Source organism: Onychomys torridus, chromosome 21 (genome assembly GCF_903995425.1).
Source record: "Onychomys torridus chromosome 21, mOncTor1.1, whole genome shotgun sequence".
In the NCBI taxonomy this organism is placed as follows: Eukaryota; Metazoa; Chordata; class Mammalia; order Rodentia; family Cricetidae; genus Onychomys; species Onychomys torridus.
Genome location: NC_050463.1, coordinates 9933258 through 9954006, shown reverse-complemented (window position 1 = coordinate 9954006; position 20749 = coordinate 9933258). Strand labels below are relative to the sequence as shown.

Genomic DNA, 20749 nt, shown 5'->3' with positions numbered 1-20749 from the left:
ACCCCTATCCCCACCCTCTCCATGGTACTACCGTTACAGGCACCCTGCTTGGATTTTAATTTGTTACATGTTTGTGCTTGGGAATTTAGGTTGTTAGCTTTCTTTTGGCACATTTTTTTCCCTAAGGGGCTGGAATGTCTTGTTAGGCTGGATCTCTTGTATCTGAAGTCGTCAGAGCCCAGGGTGAGGGGTCAGGACAGGACAGTGACAGTGTCCTTCTGGATCAGGGTCTGCTCCAAGCGGAAAGAAACCATGTGGAGCAGTTGTATATGAGAGAGCCCAGGTGTGGCAGCTGATGGCTAGGAAGGCAGAGTGGGCGTGGCCGCTCTCAGTGGGGAGGGGAGACGTTCACCCAGGTGATAGTAGTCATGGGGGCAGGTGGAGAAACAGTAAGGGTGAACTTGAGAAATTAAAGGCTGTGGTGTGGGCGGGAGTCAAGGCTGTGACGTGACGGAACTGATGGCGTAGTGGGAGGAGCCAGAGAAAATTAGCAGAGGCTGCAGGGACTGGAAAACTCAGGGGTCCCCTGCAGCTAGAGTGAAAGGCAGAGGGGGAGACCAGACTGGGTCCCAGCCAGGCAACCGGGACGTGAAAGCTCACTGGAACCACAAGAGTCACATGGAACGGACTGCAAAACTCACCCCGGTCAGAGCATCGCGGTGGAGGGAACCACAGGCCTGGGTCTGGAAAACTAGCTTGTCAGCGCAGTGGCGGATTTCGGAGGAAAAGGACCAGGGTTTGATGTTCCTTAAGGAAACCAGCTAGAAAATATTGTTTGCTAATATTTTATCCTTCAGTCTAAAGTTTTTATAATAAGAACTGAGCAGTCCTAGTTGTTATTATCTCATATGCCTGAATATTCTCATAACAATAATCTAGTAGATAATTTGAATGTACGTTTTGATGTTGTAAATTAAGAACAGCGCCTGCGAGACTGTAAGAAATACTTTAATTGTTGTTCTTTTTACTGTTGTGGAAAAACAAAGCGTTTCCTAATTTAAATTCTAATTAATTTGAATTCTAACGTTCTTTTCTCCCAATCTGATATCTAAGGCCATATCATTAGTACCTGGCACCTTGTTCAAGAGAGCTTGTTAGTTTGTCAGGTAGGAAAGATTCCGATTTGACTGAATGAGAATAAATATTTGAGCAAGCCCCACAGTTACAGTTCTAAACATTAATTGTTAGTGTTCCATCTGAGATACATGCACTCTGTGATATAAATACAGCTATCAGAAATGCACATTCTTATGCTGAGGTCTTAATATTACACTTTAGGTTCCAGACAAACAATGTGCATGCTGAGTGTGAGGAGATCATTTCCTACACTTTTTATAGCCAGAAAATGCATTATAGAACAGGATTATTCTAGAAAGCATCTTTTGAATAATTATAATCACTCATCTTCATCAGAAAGATGTCTCTTTTGTCTCCTTGATGTCTCTTGCAGTGGACAGACACATGTCCAAGCTGTTGTGTTTTATTTCATTGTTGACATGCAGTGATGTGACTGTGGACTTCTCCCTGGAGAAGGAGGAATGCTTAGACCCTGTCCAGAGAGTGTTGTACAAAATCCTGCTGATAGAGAACTACAGCAGTCTGGTTTCTGTGGGTAAGAATAGTTTTTGTTTTTCAGTGCTTCTTCCTTATTCTGGGGTTCCTTGGCAAATAAACAATTCTGCATGTGTGTTATGTGTGAGCTTTGTGTTGATGAGTCTTACATTTCATAGAGCAAAGTGAAAATCTCAGAGGAGAAAGGAATGATTTCATGACATTTTGTCTTTTCTTCATGTTTGTCCTTTTGGAGGGGTTAGACTTCTTCCATTCTGTTCCATGAATAATTAAGAAACTCAATAATGTACAGTATTATCACCCAATCATAAAGTTCTGTTTCTACTTTAGAATTTTGACTGAGCTGTAATTAGAATTGAGATTCAAGATGCACAAATGAAAATGTATCTAAATATTTTCAATATTCTGACAGGAAATAACAATTGGGAAGTAATTTCTAGAGTCCTCTTTTGTTTTCTCTTCTCAGGGCACAGCACTGTATTTGATCTAAGTACTTAATGAATCAATGTGTTTCTCACATGCAAATCTCACACTGATGACACCTGGTCACCTCTCTGGAGCAAAAACAAAGAGCTTTGGAAAGTGAAGAGGCAGTAACAAAGGTACCAGGAGGGTAGAGGCAGGGCCCAGGTTCAGGCTTTCATGAAAGTGGAAACCTGATGTGAAAAGGGTTTGGCCACATTCTGTTTTACAAGACTGCTGAGAAGAATCTCTTCAGGATCCAGGATCGATTGCCCTGTTGTAGACATTAGACTTTCTATGTGTGGATATATATGTGTGTATATATAGTTTTATTTGACTATGCTTGTGAGTTGTGATGTTCCTGTTCCATTCATGTCTCTGTGTTTCCATACCATATAGTTCTCATCACTAAAATTTTAATGTATTGTAAAGGAAAATTGATGCCTCTAAATTTGTTCCCTGTTCTCAGAATTTCAAAGCTATTTGTAGTTTCTTCAGCTTGTTATATCTGTTAGAGTTAATTTCTCCATTTCTCTAACAATTCTAGGAGGATTTTGATAAGAATTATTTAGTTTCTTCACAAAGTGGTAAACTCCATACATTGCCTTCCCCTTTCTATCTCTCTTTGTCCATCTTCATGTCAGTACCACTTGATTTCACTATAATTTGAACATATTTTGAAATCACTTCTAAGTTTTCTCCTTTTTTTTTCAAAGATCTTTGAACTCTGTGTTTTTACAAAATTGTATATCCTTCTAGGATTAATGTCTGCAAAAAAGATGTCATTAGGATTTTGATACAAATCGCATTAAATCTTTTCAGAGGACTAACTTCCTCCTACATTTTGTTCTTTTGTATGAATAAGAGCATGTTAACCATGTGTCAGTATTCACATACCATTTAAGTATTATGTTTTCTATCTGCTGTTGTTGTCTGTACTCCAGATTGGTTTTCTAGTTGCTATTGATGTCCTTATTCCAGATTGGTTGTTCTATATCTGAGGCATTACAGTACAGAAGAATGTTACTTGATGGTTCAGAAGATTGAATCCTTCTGCTGTTGTGTGTCTGATTTTTTGCAAGCCTGCTAGTCATAATTGGCTCTGTGTGCTGTTCATGGTCTGCTTTTCCTACTAATATCCTGTCCTATTTCATTCTCTTCAGTGACTGTGGAGTCTTGACCTTTCCCATCAAAACTGTCCATTTTTCCCCTGAAAATATACTAAGGCTTGCTTCATCTTAGAAAATGTTTTGTAAAATGTGTCCATATTGATCACATAGTCTTATAGTAAATGGGCCATTTTGTCCCTGGTTAGTAATATTCTTTGTTTTGTATTTGAATAGATTTTTCTTTGTCTATTACTTACCATAATTGTGATCATCATCCTTCCTTCATGCTCAGGGTATATTTTTTTTGTCCCATTCTATCTTGTTTCTTTTTTTAAATTTTATAATTTAATTTAATTTTACATATCAGCCATGGATTCCCCTTTCTTCCCCCCTCCCCCTTTCTCCCCTTCCCCCCAGCCCACCCCCCATTCCCATCTCCTCCAGGATAAAGACTCCCCTGGGGATTCAGCTCAACCTGTTAGATTCAGTCCAGGCAGGTCCAGTCCCCTCCTCCCAGGCTGAGCGAAGTATCCCTGCATAAACCCTAGGTTCCAAACAGCCAGCTCATGCACTAAGGACAGGTCCAGGTCCCACTGCCTGGGTGCCTCCCATCAGGGTATATCTTTTTATTTGGTTGGTTGTATTTTGTTTTTCCTCCTCACTCCATCACCCGTTTCTCTCTCTTCCTGTCTCTCATTGGGAAACAAACAGGCTTCTAAGGGACAATAATAAAGTGAAATATAAGAACATAAAATAAAAACTAATGCATCAGACTACAGCAAAACAAACAAACAGAAGGAAAAGAACCCTAGAAAAGACACAAGAAACAGGTACAGACAAATTCCCACTTATTTGGATGGGTCTCAGAAATGTATTAAAAAAACACTAAATTGGAAACCATAATGTATACCCAAAGAACCTGTAGGATAAAAGAGAGAGAATATATTAAAAATAAACCTAAAAAAGTAAATAAAAGTAAGATAAAATTAAAAAGAAATCAAATAACAAAAAAACAAATAGAAAGCCCTAACACAACATTATGAGACAAGGAACATACAAAGATGCCATTGTGTTCATTTTATGTTGGCATTGTATTGCTGTTACTGTAGACTACCCTTAAGAGTAGTTTCCCAGTGAGACTCCCTTGGAGCAAACTAAATTTTTATTAGCAGATGATTATCAATTGGAGATTGCTTCTGGGTTAGATATGGGGGCATGTATCTACTTCTTTCAACTCCAGGACTCAATCTAGTGCAGACCCCTGCAGTCCCTGTGCATTCTGCCTCAATCTCTGTGAGTTCACATATGCTTCAATCCTGTTGATTTAGAGGTTTGTTTTCTTGGGGTCATCCACCCTTCTGTCTCTTATATTCTTTCTGCTTCCTCTTCTTCAGGGTTCCCTTAGCCATGAGGAGAGGTATTTCATAGAGACATCAAGTTTAAAGCTGATTGTTCCAATGTCTCTCACTCTTTTTATTTTCTGGTTGTGACTCTGTTTATTCCCATCTGCTACAGGAGGAAGTCTCTAATGATAGCTGAACAAGGCACTGATCTGCAAATACTTTGACTTCTTCCTTTCAGATTTATATCCCTTGGTCTCTTTTAGTTGTTATATTGCTCTAGCTGAGACTTCAAGTACTGTATTGAATAGACATGGAGAAAGTGGATAACCTTGTTTTGTTCCTGATTTTAGTGGAGTTGCTTGAAGTTTCTCTCCATTTAAGTTGATATTTGCTTTGTGTTTGCTGTAAACTGCTTTTATTATGCTGAGGCATGTTCCTTATATCCCTAATCTTTCCAGGTCTTTTATCATGAGGAGGTTTTGTATTTTGTCAAAGGCCTTTTCTGTATCTAGCCAGAATGTTCATGTGTTATTTCTCTTTCAGTTTGTTTATATGATGGATTACATTTATTGATTTACATATGTTAAACAATTCCTGCTGGGATGAAGTCTACTTGATCATGGTGGATGATCATTTTGAGATGTGTGCTTCAATTTGGTTTGCAAGCATTTTATTGAGAATGTTTGCATCATGGAAATTGATTCGCAATTCTCTTTCTTTGTTGGGTCTTTATGTGGTTTGGGTATCAGGGTAAGTGTGGCCTCGTAAAAATAAACTTGCAATGTTTCTTCTGTTTTTATGTTGTGGAATAATTTGAGGAGTATTAGCATTAACTGTTATATGAAAGTATGGTAGAATTCTTCACTGAAATCATCAGTCCCTAGGCTTTTTTTTTTTATTCATAGGTTGTTAATTGCTGCTTCTATTTTACTAGTGGTTAAAGGTATGTTTAAATTGCTTACCTGGTCTTGATTTAACTTTTGTAGGTGGTGTAAACAGAGAAAATGATCCATTTCTCTTAGATTTTCCAGTTTGGTAGAATACAAATACAAAATGATTCTCTTAATTTTCTTAGTTTCTCTTGTTATGTTCTCTTTTCCTTTCTAGTATTGTCAACTGGGTTATTCTCTTTCCACTTTTTAGTTAATTTGCATAACAATTTGTCAGTCTTATTGTTTTTCTCTAACCAATTCTTTGTTTCATTGATTCTTTGTATTGTTTGTTTTTTCTATTTTATTGATTTCAGGCTTGAGTTTGATTATTTCTTACAGTATACGCCTTTGGCTGTTAATTCTTCTCTTTGTTCCACATCTTTCAGGTGTATTGTTAAGTTACTAGTATGAAATCTCTCCAACTTTTTTTATGTAGGCACTTAGTACTATGAACTTGCCTTTTAGAATTGCCTTTATTGTGTCCCATATGTTTAGGTATGTTGTGTTTATATATGTTTGTGTTTATGTATGTTCATTTTCATTCAGTTCTAAAAAGTTTCAATTTTTTTTTTAAATTTCTGTCTTGACTCATTGTTCATTCAATAGAGAATTGTTCAGTTTGGCTTTCTGTTGTTTCTATTGTTGTTAATGTCCAACTTTTTAATCCATGGTGTTCAGATTGGATGCAGGGTATTTTAATTTTCTTGTATCTGTTGACACTTACTTTGTTTATGAGTATGTTGTAAGTTATGGAGAAATTTCCATGAGGTGCAGAGAAAAAGATATAGTCTTTTGTGTTTGGTTGAAATGTACTGTAAATATCTGTTAGGGCCATTTGGTTTATAATGTTGATTAGGTTCAGCATTTCTTTGTTTAGTTTTTATCTGGATAACCTGTCTATTGGCAAGAGTGGAGCATTGAAGTCTTTCACTATCAGTGTGTAAGGGTCAATATGTGATTTAAGCTGTAGTAGTGTTTCTTATATGAACTTATGTGCCCTTGTGTTTGGTGTATAGATGTTAAGAATTGCTATGTCAGCTGAGTGGCAGTGGCACATGCCTTTAATCCCAGCACTTGGGAAGCAGAGCCAGGCTAATCTCTGTGAGTTCGAGGCCAGCCTGGTCTACAGAGCAAGATCCAGGACAGGAACCAAAACTACACAGAGAAACCCTGTCTCAAGAAAAGAAAAACAAAAACCAAAGCAAAAACAAAAGAAAAACAAAAACAAAAACAAAAAGCAACAAGAACAACCAAAAAAATAAAATGGCTTGACTGACTTGCTTCCTGGATCCATTTGCCTCTAATTTTTTTTCCCATTATTTTTAATCAGGGGTGATGTCTATCCTTGATGTTAAGGTGTGTTTCTTAAAGGCATCAGAAGGATGGATCCTGTTTTGCATACTTCTTGTTAGTCTGTGTCTTTTTGCTATGTAATTGAGACCATTGATGTCAGGGAGTTATCAATGAGATATATTTGATGATTGCTGTTATTTTGTTGGTGGTGGTGGTAGTGGTGAAGGTGTGTGTGCTTCACCTCTTTCAGTTTTCTTGTCTGAGATTATTTATTCCCAGTGTTTTATGGGTATTGTTAATCTCTTTAGATTGGTATTTTCCTTTTGGTGGATTTTGTAGGGATAAATTTATAGATAGATATTGCTTAAATTTCGTTCTATCATAGAATTTCTTCCTTTATTTATTGTTATTAAAATTTTGGTGATTCTACCCTGGACTGGCTTCTGTGGTCTTTTAGAGTCTATAGTATATCTGTCCAGGCCCTTCTAGCTCTTAAAGTCTCTGTTGAGAAATTAGGTGTAATTCTGATAAGCCTACACTTATATTTTGGTATTTTTCTCTTGCAGCTTTTTTTTTTCCAGAGTGTGATAAAGATTTATTTATTTATTTATGTTTTTCATATTCTCTTTTTGAATATTTATTTATTTATTATCTTTGTTTTCATTAAGAGACTTTCTATTTGTTTTACATATCAACCACAGATTCCCCTGTCCTCCCTCCTCCGACCCCCCAGCCTTACCACCCAACCCAACCTCCATTTCCACCTCCTCCAAGGCAAGGTCTCCCATGGGGAGTCAGCAGAGCCTGGTACATTCAGTTGAGGCAGGTCCAAGCACCTCCTCCCTGAACTAAGGCTGAGCAAAGTATCTCAGCATAGGCACTAGGCTCTAAAAAGCCAGCTCATACACTAAGGACAAGTCCTGGTCTTACTGCCAGGGGGCCCCCTAAACAATGCAAGCTAAACAACTGTCTCACTTATCCTGAGGGCCTATTCCAGTACCATGGGGGCTCCTGAGCTATTGGTCCACAGTTCATATGTTTCCACTAGTTTGGCTAGTTGTCTCTGTACTTTTTCCAATCATGGTCTCAATATCTCTTGCTCATAGAATCTCTCCTCTTTCTTGTCTTTTGGACTCCTGGAGTTCCACCTGGGGCCTGGCCGTGGATCTCTGCATCCACTTCCATCTATCATGACAGTTATGGTATTTGCCATCTGATCACCACAGTAGGTCAGCTCAGGCAACCTGTTGACCATTGCCAGTAGTCTATCGTGAAGTCATCTTTGTAGAATCCTGGGAACCTCTCTAGCATTCTGCTTTTTCCTATTCCCATGGTGTCTTCATTTATCATGGTATCTCTTTCCTTGTTCTGCCACTCTGTTCTTGATCCACCTGGAACCTTCTGCTCCCCTAAGCTTTCTTTCCCCCAACCCTTGCCCTCCATTACCCCCCCCCCCCCCCCAGTATGCTCATGTAGATCTCATCCATTTCTTTGTCACTGGGCGATCCCTGTGTCTTTCTTAGGGTCCTCTTTACTAGATAGCCTCCCTGGAGCTGTGAGTTGCAGTCTGGTTATCCTTTGCTTTACATCTAGTATCGACTTATGAGTGAATACATACCATGTTTGTATTTCTGAATCTGGGTTACTTCACTCAGGATAATATTTTCTAGTTCTATCCATTTGCTTGCAAACCTCATAATGTCATTGTTTTTCTCAAAGTCAGTTAGACAAAACAACAGCCTACTGAATGGAAAACATCTTCACCATCCCTGCATCTGACAGAGGGCTGATCACCAGAATATATAAAGAACTCAAGAAAGTAGGCATCAAAATAATTAACAATCCAATTTTAAAATGGGCTATAGAGCTAAATAGAGAATTCTCAACAGAAGAAGCTCACATGGTTGAAAGACATTTAAGGAATTGATCAACATCCTTAATCATCAGGGAAATGCAAATCAAAAAGACTCTGAAATATATCTTTACACCTATCAGAATAGCTAAGATAAAAAAACACTGAAGATAGCTTATGTTGGAGAGGATGTGGAGCAAAGGGAACACTCCTACACTGTTGGTGGGAATACAAATTGTACAGCCACTTTGGAAATCAGTATAGCAGTTTTTCAGAAAATTGGGAATCAATCTCCCTCAAGACCCAGCTATACCACTCTGGGGCATATACCCAAGGAATGCTCAATCTTACCACAAGGACAAATACTCAACTATGTTCATTGCAGCTCTTTTTTTTTTGATAGAATTTATTAATTTTGTAATATATGGTAGAGGAGTCATTTGTTCCAGTGAGTTGTTGTTTTTTTTCTTTTTCTTTTTTTATTATTATTATATTTGTGTTTTAATTTTACACATCAGCCATGGGTTCCCCTGTCCTCCCCCTTCCCACAACCACCCCCACCTTCCCCCCCATCCCCGCCCCTCCATTCCCATCTCCTCCAGGGCCAAGACTCCCCTGGGGATTCATTTAAACCTGGAGGATTTACTACAGGCAGGTCCAGTCCCCTCCTTCTAGGCTGAGCAAAGTTTCGCTGTGTATGCCCAAGGTTCCAAACAGCCAGCAGCTCTTAATACTCTTTCTTTTCTATTTCTTTGTTTGTTTGTCTTTGAAGACTGGGTTTCTCTATGTAGTTTTTGTACCTGTCCTGGATCTCACTCTGTAGACCAAGCTGGCCTCAAACTCACAGAGATCTGCTTGCCTCTGCCTCCTGAGTGCTGAGATTAAAAGCATGTGCCACTATTGCCTGGCCAGGTCATGTATTCTTATTGTCCCCCTCTTCTGTAAAATTCTTTGTGATTTGGACAGAATAATGTAGCTTTCCCATTTATGTCTGTGTACTCAGCAGTCACTTGTTCTCAGTATTTGATCAGTTATGAGTCTTTGAAATATCTGGTGCCTATTGCTGAAAGCAACACTAGGATATGCGTTTAAGCAGAATCATTTGAAGGATATATATATATATATATCCTCTCATTGTGCCTACCACCTTCCCTTTCCATGGGCTTTTGCTAGGTTTATAGTGCCTTGTGTGTTTTTCCTTCTGTGGAGAGGGCCTCAAATCCAATCAGAAAGGACTTGGTTACCCAGGAAATAATCTTGAGATCATTGCAACAGTGGACATACCTTGCCAGGTAGGGTCAAGTTATAGCACATAGGGTCCACATCTGGGTATTAACCCTGGTCACTCTTCTCCAGCAGCCTGCATACCACCTTTTGGTGCTATGATTGCTAGTCATCAGGAAGTCTAAGATATTTTTTAGGACACTGTGAGTGTTCAGGTAACCTGTCAGCACTTTTTATTGGTATGTTCAACACAAACTGACTTATATATGAGGATTGTTTAGCTTATGAATAGCTTATTAAAGTTATGAGATGTAACATTAATCAGATGTAATATTCTCATGGAATATTTATAGTCTCTGAATGGCAAAATTATATTTCTTGCTAATTGGGATAACTTGCATTCTGGCTTTCCTACATTGACCCTTTAAAACTTTTTTTATTCCATCTTACTCTGGGTAATAATTGATGCATTATGTTGAACTGGTGTGGATACCTTTGTCTCTATCCTAATTAGCATGGGATAAGTACAGTTTTGTCATTTAGTATTTGGATTTTGTTTTGTGGCTTACAGTCTTTGTTTTGTTGAGGTTTCTTCCTTTTGTTATCAGAATGTTCAAGGCTATTAAGAAAATGTGACTTGTTACCCAAGGCTTCTTAGGAATCTTATCATGTTTCTTCTCTCACTGAGTCTTTGCATTTGCTTTGTTTTTTGATTGATTTGTTTATTTTGAACAAATCACTCTTACATCAGCTTTAATTCAGTTTTCATGTAATTTAGGGAGAACCTTTGTGTCTGTATCCATCCAGGCAACAGGTTTGTGATTTCCATTCCACGTGTTTGTCCTGTCTACTTTTGATAGCACAGTAAATCTGGCTTTGGACACTGAGTTTCTGGCATTTTTTCCTTTCATGTTTTAAGCAGTCTCTCAGAGTAGCATCAGTGTAACAATTTTGTAAAGGACCTGGGGAATTGAGCACTGAATCTATCCAGTCCGAGAATATTTTTAGAGGAAAACTGTTCCTGCCTCAATCTCAGAACATGCTTAAGATCAATTCTACTTTTGTAACACTGAAGCTTTATTTCCCCTTGTGCTACTCTGAACTCATTATTTTCTTCCATATACTTCCAATTAATTTGTCTTTACTTTTCAAGTTCAACTACCGTAAAACACATCATCGATATCATTTTTTTATTTTTATTTATTTTTATTATTATTATTATATTTGTGTTTTAATTTTACACATCAGCCATGGGTTCCCCTGTCCTCCCCCATACCGCACCCACCTCCACCTTTCCCCCATCCCCTCCCCTCAATTCCCATCTCCTCCAGGGCCAAGACTTCCCTGGGGATTCATTTAAACCTGGTGGACGCAGTACAGGCAGGTCCAGTCCCCTCCTTCCAGGCTGAGCAAAGTGTCCCTATGTAAGCCCAAGGTTCCAAACAGCCAGCTCATGCACTAAGGACAGATCCCAGTCCCACAGCCTGGATGCCTCCCAAGCAGTTCAAGCTATTCAATTGTCTCACTTATCCAGAGGGCCTGATCCAGCTGGGAGCTCCACAGCCTTTGGTTCATAATTCATGTGCTTCCATTCATTTGGCTATTTGTCCCTGTGCTTTTCCAATCTTGGTCTCAACAATTCACGCTCTTACAGTCCCTCCTCTTTCTCAACAATTGGACACATACAGCTCCACCTGGGGCCTGGCTGAGGATCTCTGCATCCACTTCCATCAATTATTGGATGAGAGTTCCAGCAAGACTGTTAAGGTGTTTGGCCATCTGATCACCAGACTAGGTCAGATCAGGCTTTCTCTTGACCACTGCCAGCAGTCTACAGAGGATATATCACTGTGGATTTCTGGGGATCTCTCCAGCACTCTGCCTATTCCTGTTCTCAAGTGGTCTTCATTTATCATGGTCTGTTATTCCTTGTTCTCCCTTTCTGTTCCTGATCCAGCTGGGATCTCCTGCTCCCCTAAGCTTTCTTTCCCTCAAACCTTGCCCTTCATTACTCCCACTGTGATCCAGGTTGTTCATGTACATCTCATCCATTTTTCTGTCATTAGGTGATCCCTGTGTCTTTCCTAGGGTCCTGTTTTCTAGGTAGCCTCCCTGGAGTTGTGTAGCAGTCTAGTCATCTTTGTTTTACATGTAGTATCCTCCTATGAGTGAGTACATACCATGTTTGTCCTTCTGAGTCTAGGTTACCTCACTCAGGATGATTTTTTTTCCTAGATCTATCCATTTGCCTACATACCTCATGATGGCATTGTTTTTTTCTCTGCTGAGTAGTACTCCATTGTATATATGTACCATATTTTCTTAATACATTCTTCAGTTGAAGGGCATCTAAGTTGTTTCCACGTTCTGGCTATTACAATGTTGGTATGAACATAGCTGAGCAAATGCCCTTGTGGTATGATTGAGCATTCCTTGGGTATATGCCCAAGAGTACTACAGCTGGGTCTTGGGGGAGATGGATTCCCAATTTTTTAAGGAAGTGCCATATTGATTTCCAAAGTGGCTGTACAAGCTTGCATTCCCACCAGCAGTGGAGAGTTCCTCTTGCTCCACATCTTCTCCAGAATAAGCTGTCTTCTGGTTTTTTTTTTTTTTTTTTTGGTTTTGTTTGTTTGTTTTTTGTTTTGATTTGTTTTGTTTTTTTTATCTTAGCCACTCTAACAGGTGTAAGGTGGAATCTCAGTCATTTTGATTTGCATTTCCTGGATAATTAGGGATGTTGAGCAATTCCTTAAATGTCTTTCAGCCATTTGAACTTCCTCTGTTGGGAATTCTCTGTTTAGTTCTATAGCCCATTTCTTAATTGGACTGTTGGGCCTTTTGAGGTCTAATTTCTTGAGTTCTTTATATATTCTGGATATCAGCCCTATGTCAGATGTGGGTTTGGTGAAGACATTTTCCCATTCTGTAGGCTGTCGCTTTGTCTTGTTGGCCGTGTCCTTTGCTCTACAAAAGCTTCTCAGTTTCAACAGATCCCATTGATTGATTGTTTCTCTCAGTGTCTGTGCTACTGGTGTTATATTTAGAAAGTGATCTCTGGTGCCAATGCATTCAAGAGTACCTCCTTCTTTCTCTTCTATCAGGTTCAGAGTAACAGGATTTGTATTTAGGTCTTTGATCAACTTGGACTTAAGTTTTGTGCACGGTGACAGATATGGATCTATTTGCAGCCTTCTACACATTGACATCCAGTATGCCAGCACCATTTGTTGAAGATGCTTTCTTTTTTCCATTGTACATTTTTTGCTTCTTTGTCAAAAATTATATGTTCATAGGTGTGCGGGTTAATGTCAGGGTCTTCAATTCGATTCCATTGGTCCACATGTCAGTTTTTATGCCAGTACCAAGATCTTTTTAATACGGTATATCTATAGTAGAGCTTGAGGTCGGGGATCATGATGCCTTCAGAGGTTGTTTTATAGTACAGGATTCTTTTGGCTATATTGTTGTTTTTTTTTTTCCATATGAAGTTGAGTATTATTCTTTCCAGATCTGTGAAGAATTGTGTTGGTAATTTGATGGGGATTGCAATCTGTAGAAGCAATCTGTAGATTGCTTTTGGTAAGATAGCCATTTTTACTATGTTAATCCTGCCTATCCATGAGCATGGGAGATCTTTCCATTTTCTGACATCTTCTTCTGTGGCAAGATGGAGTGATGGAATGGTTACATTTACCACATACTCAAGCTAAGATGTTGGCTGATTATCCTTATTTATGCTCCATATTAATATGTAAAGGCCGCAATCGGTCAAAAGAATTGTTTGGGAAGGAACCACATAAGCTTATTATTCCATATAATAAAGCACAATTGGAACATTTATATCAATTCAATGAAGATTGGATTTTGGCACTACAGAATTTTACAGGTCAGATATTATTTCATTATCCTAGACACCCTATAATAGAATTTGCAAGACATGCGGAATTGATATTTCCTGTCTGGTTCTCTCATAGCCCCTTAGATCATGCTGTAAATATTTTTACAGACGGTTCCTCCTCAGGAAGAGCTGCGGTTTTTACCCAGACACATGGCCTGTGGATAGAGGAAGGAGAGAAGACTTCTGCACAGCAAGCAGAAATTAGAGCAGCTATTTTGGCCTTTGAAAAGTTCTCTCAAGAGTTTAACCTTTTTACAGATTCTAAATATGTAGCTAACTTGTTTCCAGCATTGGAAACTGCCCTTTTGTCAGGAAAGTCCCCCATTTTACCATTTTTACAGAGATTACAAAATTTAGTTCAAAAAAGGTCTCAAAAATTTTATGTAGGACATATTAGAGGACATAGCAAATTACCTGGTCCACTGGCTCAAGGTAATGCTATGGCGGATTTATTGACCCAAAATTCTTTGGGAGTGTTTTCTGTACATGAGGCTCAGAAAAGTCATGCCATGCATCACCAAAATGCATCTGCTCTGAGAAAGATGTTCTCTATAACAAGGGAACAGGCCAGACATATAGTAAAAGAATGCACTCATTGCCCCCCAGTACATCACCCACAAAAGATGGGTGTAAACCCTAGAGGTTTGAAGCCTAATGTTATCTGGCAAATGGATGTGACTCACATCTCTTCTTTTGGAAGAATGGGTTATGTACATGTCACAGTAGACACATACTCCCATTTCACTTGTGCCTCAGCTAGGACTGGGGAAGCAGTCAAAGATGTGGTTCAACACCTTATACAATGTTTTCAAATCATGGGTCTTCCCTCACAAATAAAAACAGATAATGGGCCTGCTTACACTTCTAAAGCTTTCAAACAATTTTGTGGCCAATGGGGAATCGCGCATGTTACAGGGATACCCTACAATCCTCAAGGACAGGCCATTATAGAAAGGACTCATCAAAATTTAAAGTTACAAATAGAGAGGCTACAAGCCTCTAATGGGTATTTTACTCCTCATCATGTCTTATCCCATGCCCTGTTTGTGCTTAATCATCTAAATACAAATGACAAGGGACTCACTGCAGCCCTGAATCATTGGGATCGTGAATTCCATAAGACACCTTTACCACTAGTATATTGGAAGGACTTGTTGTCAGGTACATGGAAGGGACCGGATGTTCTTATAACCGCGGTACGAGGGTACGCTTGTGTTTTCCCACAGGATGCCGACTCCCCCATCTGGATCCCAGATCGATTTATCCGACCTGCAAAGGGAAAAGAGAAGGCGCAAGCGCCACTGGAGAAAGCAGCAGAGGAAACTGGTGACGGACATGAAAAAGATGAAGCTCAGCCGCGAGAAACCGAAAGTGACTTGGTCGCAGATTCGGCATCTGACTCAGAACGCAAAGAAACTTTTAATTGAACAGGGGAAACCCCTTACAATTTCTTTTTATTTCCTTGCCTTTCTAGCTTTAATTTCCACCCCACTGCCGGTCACTCAGGGAATTTCCTACTGGGCATACGTCCCTAATCCCCCGATTATTCAGCCTGTAGGATGGTTAGATTGGGAGCCTATCAAGGTGTTAACCAATGACTCAGTCAGATTGGGTGGAGCACAGGATTCTAACGATCGAAGCAGCTCCTCCTCCTTAATAAATTTTGAGGGCAGAGCAGATTCGCTCCCAATCTGCCTGACGCTGCAGGGGAAAGTGCCTTACGGCTGCTTTCCGACATCATATAGGACCTTCCTGACTGACAGCCCAGACAGGGCAAACACTGGTAAGAGATGGGTGTGGGAGCTCCAGATACAGACTTTAGGGAATCAATTGTATAAGGATAATTTTACTCAAGTCAATCTCATTCCTATCACTCCCTGTATTCAAAAGTACCGGGATAAAGATCAATTTTGGGATTCTTCTCTGTCCAAATTCCCAGCATGGTTGACTTGCGGTTTTCCAAATGCAGCTGCAAGGTATAAACCACAGGGGTCGTCAGGATCCCTCAGGATATGGGATTACTCTAATTCTAATGATAAGGAGGACACTTATAAGAGTTATCTAAATACTCATAAGGAGAAATTTCATAATTATGTTTTTGAAGGACTTGGAGAGCCTCTTAGGAGATGGTTCTCTCCAGGCTTTGTAAAACCTACATGGTTTGCAAAACAAGGCAACATTACTAGGAGACATTCTGGTTTGTTTAGGCTTGTTGCAGCTTCCAACATGATGCTAGAAAAAAGACCTAACCATACTCAATCAGAGGCCGTTGGCCTTAGAGCCTGCGTGTCTTACCCTAATGCTCTGCTCTTAGCACAATCTTCCTTTATTAATATTACCCAGGATGGTAATTCTTTTCAGATAATATGTAATTCTTGTAAATTGACTAATTGTATCACTTCCGCGGAGCCAAAAGATCTAGGGACGGTTCTCATAGTCCGGCGACCTCCATTTGTCATGTTGCCTGTAGAGTTGGGCCCTGAACCTTGGTATGACAATTCGGCCTTGCAAGTTTTAAATACTTTAAAAGATTTGATTCGTCCAAAACGGTTTGTTGCTGCTTTGATTCTAGGTATTACTGCTCTAATTTCAATTATTACTACCTTTGCTGTTGCAACAACCGCATTAGTTCAGGAAATTCATACAGCTCATTATGTCAATACTCTTAATAAGAATATTACTATGGCTTTACTTGAGCAAGAAGCTATAGATAAAAAATTAGAGTCTAAGATCAATGTTTTGGAAGAAGTGGTTTTGGCCCTAGGACAGGATATTTCCAACCTCAAAACCACAATGTCTGCTCGCTGCCATGGTAACTTCAAATCCATCTGTGTTACCCCGTTGCCTTATAATGCTTCCCAGCCTTGGGAGAAGGTTAAGGCTCATTTGCAGGGAATCTGGCATGATACGGATATTACCCATGATCTGGCCTCTTTACAGAAAGATATTTCGGCTATGAGTCAGGCTCATTTGCAAATAGGCGGATTACAAGATCTAGCTACAGAAATAAAAAAAGGAATTAAGGATATGAACCCCATAGATTGGCTACAATATTTCATTTTTATTGGAGTGCTCATTTTACTAGTAGTGCTTGTTGTTTTTCTTTTTCCTTGTCTTATTAAATGTCTCTATACTTCTGTGAAGACAGTGCAACAGGACGTGTTTGAGCTTCATTTTAAAAACAGAAAAGGAGGAACTGCTACGCCCACAGCTGTGACACCTGTGTAGCTGTAGCAAGTATGCCGCTGCGCTGGGGCCCAGCAGCTGAAGGGTTGAGGTTGGAGCTTCCTGGAGCGTGGCCTCAAGCGGTTCCCCCACAATCAGCAATCGTCATGCAGCCTGAGGATCCCAGGAAGCCCTGGAGAACGAAATGGCCTTGACGACAGTCCTTGTTGGCACTAATCATGATCTTTCTCTGTATGTCTTATCTGTGTCTTCTCCAGTTAACAGCACAACCAGTACAGGTCGGCACCAACATGACTGACCCAGGTCACCTGTACCCGGAGCACCTCCATTTATCAGACCAGTGTATAAGGAAGCTCAAAAGACTTCCTCAAATACATCTCTGGGGTCGTTCCTGTTTAGAGTAGAGCAGCGCGAGCTCTTGTCAGAAACAGCCAGAGAGCCCAAAAATGAAAGTAAAAATAAAAATGTTACGAGGGAATAAACATAGCATGCCAGACCCTTCTAGAGAGAAAGAGTTAGAGAAAATTCCCCAACACACACTTCCCGGGGGGTATACACAGTACTTCTTAGGAGGGAGCTGATGGACAGCCCCTAGGTGGACCCCCGAAGGTGGAAGTTACCTAGAGCCGCTCCCATATACAGGAAGTTATGATAAAGTTGGGAACAGATGGGTAAATTATGAGGGTATAAATGGCTTGGAAAGCAAATGGGTATATGATAGTAAAATATAACCCAGACTGGCAAGAGTTTGGCTCCCCACAGATGTGGTCACTGGCGCGAGACAGATTTCACAAAATTCTGAGATCATGCCCTCAGACAATAGCCACAATGTACTCCCGCTGCAGAAGTGATACACAAAAATAGATATGGATGTCTCTTGTTATTGTTTCTTGCTGATTCTGAGTAATTGTAAAAAATAATGGCCTGATGTAACCCCCTGCCAAGTTCCTCGATTGTAAAAGTATATAAGCATTGCCTATACAGAAGTAAAATTGCAGCAGCACATCAACACATGTGTCTGTCTGTCATTCTCCTCGCCGATTCCTGACTTCTCCTTGAGCCTTCTCCCTGGTTCTCCCGCAGTGGTGGTCTCCCTCTGGGTGGTCTGCGGCATTCTTCAATTTCTTTTTTCAGGGGTTTAAAGTTCTTATCATATAGGTCCTTCACATGCTTAGTTAGAGTAACTCCAAGGTATTTTATATCATTTGTGGCTATTGTAAAGGGTGATGTATCTCTAATTTCCTTCTTATTTGTTCGGGTGGAATGTTCTGTAGATATCGATTAAGTCCATTTGAGCCATAACATCAGTTAAGACCATTATTTCTCTGTTAAGTTTCAATTTGGATGATCTGTCCAGAGGTGAAAGTGGGGTGTTGAAGTCTCACACCATTAATGTGTGGTGTTTTATATGTGATTTATATTTTAGTAATATTTCTTTTACATATGTGAGTGCCCTTGTGTTTGGGGCATAAATATTCAGAATTGAGACTTCATCTTGGTGGATCTTTCCTGCGATGAGTATGTAATGTCGTTCATCATCTCTTTTGATTGATTTTAGTTTGAAGTCTATTTTGCTGGATATTAAGATGGCGACACCAGCTTGCTTCTTAAGACCATATGATTAGAAAGTCCTTTCTGAGCCTTTTATTCTTAGGAGGTGTCTGTCTTTGAATTTGAGGTGTGTTTCTTGTATGCAACAGAAAGATGCATATCCATTCTGTTAGTCTGTTTCTTTTTATAGGTGTATTATTTTTATTTTTTGGTGGTTGTGTGTGTGTGTGTGTGTGTGTGTGTGTGTACTTCTCTTCTTTGGGGTTTACTGCTGTGGTGTTATCTATTGCCTGTGTTTTCATGGGTGTATCTGCCTTTCTTCGGTTGGAATTTTCCTTTTAGTGCTTTCTGCAGCGCTGGGTTTGTGGATAAGTATTGTTGAAATCTGGTTTTGTCTTGGAAGGTCGTCTTCACTCCATCTATGAAGATTGAAAGTTTTGCTGGGTTTATTATTCTTGGCTGGCATCCATGGTTTCTTAGTGTCTGCATTATATCTGTCCAGGTCCTTCTGGCTTTCAAAGTCTCCATTGAGAAATCGGGTGTTATTCTGATGGGTTTGCCTTTATAAGTCACTTGGCCCTTTTCCTTTTCTGCCCTTAATATTCTTTCTTTATTCTGTCCATTTAGTTTAATTATTATGTGGCAAGGGGACTTTTTGGGGGGGTCTACTCTGTTTGGTGTTCTATAGGTTTCTTATGTCTTCACTGGCATTTTGTTCTTTAAGTTGGGAAAGTTTTCTTCTATGATCTTGTTAAATATATTTTCTGTGTCTTTGAGTTGGTATTCTTCTACTTCCTCTATCCCTATTATTCATAGGTTTGGTCTTTTCATGGTGTCCCAAATTTCGTAGACATTTTGGGTCATGACTTTGTTGGTTTTAGTGTTTTCTTTGACTGATGAATCTATTTCTTCTACTGTATCTTCAACACCAGAGATCCTCTCTTCTATCTCTTAAAAATAAGGAACGCTTCCCTAATTTGCATGTCATCCTTGTGCAGGGGCCATGCTAATCTTCTCTGTATCATTCCAATTTTAGTTTATGTGCTGCCAAAGTGAGCACCATCATTGATATCTTTTGCATGGTTTCAGCTTCTAATTTATGGTCCTTACCAATATGTGGCTCTCTCACATTGTATGTCATGTATGCCATGTTGAACTAAATCCAGGTATAAATTTTTCAACACCCTGTTAAAAGTCATGAAAGTTTGATACTTTCTTTGCTATGGGATTTCTCTGAAGATTCCTTATGAGATTTCTCTCAAGGTTCTGCTCTGGCATCCCCTCCTCCACTTTCTCACTTATGACAATTACTATCTCAGTACTTGCCTTATTTTCACTCATATTGAAACTCCTTGGCAGGACTTACAGGAAAACCTCTCTTTCCCTATAAGACCTTGTTCTGTTAGCCTCTTAATAGTATGTTATTGTTTCTCACAAATGCTCTTCTATCTTAAGAATGGGACATGGTGTTAAGGCCCTTATCCTAGCAAACTTCATTCCTGAAGTATAATTATGTGCCTCTTCCCTTCCAGCCTGTCATTCAATTATTATTTGTAACAGAGCAATCAGAACAAGAAATGAGAAGCTAATGCCTAGCTTCACAGAATCAACAGAGATTGGCTCACTCCTTACCTATGGAAGCAATCAGTCATGAAAAACTGAGCCTACCCAGTATTTACCATCTTACTATTTCTTGGTTCATTAAGAGCTACATGAATGGGCTCTGCATATTTATAAAGTCCCCATTAGGGATTATTTTAGCAAACAGATGCATTCACTTACTGAGCTAAAAAAGAAGTTTATTGTTGTATTGCTTGCTGCCCATTTATAATACTCTAGTTTCCCAGGGACTTTTAGGAAATGTACAATGATAGTGATGTTATTTTCATGCCTGTTTATAAAGCATCTCTTCTGTAGCCTGTTGATCAAGGGCTCATTCTGATGTTAAAGCTGTGTGTTGAAGAATTACTGTTCATTGTTTCTTATATGACACAGACAGTAACTCTTCCAACTGACCTGGACAAGGAACACTGAAACATCTGCAATGATTCAGCATTGTAGATGGCAACAAGAAACTTTGAGACACCAGAAATGGCAGAATCAACATTAAGTACCACTTGAGAATAGAGGATTTTTGGTGGTTTTCATGATAAATGTCTCCCATGGTCTCCAGTTGGTAGTATGGTTTGAGGATATTTGTGTGTGACCTTTTGTAGAAAGCATGTCACTGGAAGAGGGCTTGGGGAGTTTAAAACATTTTCCCAGTTTGCTGTTTCCTGCTTACATTTGAAAGCGTGAGCTCTCAGCATCTTGCTCCAGGCGTT

At 39.5% G+C, this 20749-nt stretch overlaps 1 long non-coding RNA gene and 1 other non-coding gene across 2 annotated transcripts; one reads left to right on the top strand and one right to left on the bottom strand.

Moving 5' to 3' along the window:
- The first annotated feature begins 485 nt into the window (after positions 1-485).
- LOC118571731 lies at positions 486-15060 on the top strand. The gene is made up of 3 exons (XR_004943391.1): positions 486-1612; positions 2039-2174; positions 14915-15060. It is a non-coding gene; the product is annotated as an uncharacterized LOC118571731 (long non-coding RNA).
- A 4318-nt stretch (positions 15061-19378) lies between these two features.
- Positions 19379-19485, bottom strand: LOC118572064. The gene has a single exon (XR_004943440.1). It is a non-coding gene; the product is annotated as a U6 spliceosomal RNA (small nuclear RNA).
- Positions 19486-20749: the final 1264 nt, after the last annotated feature.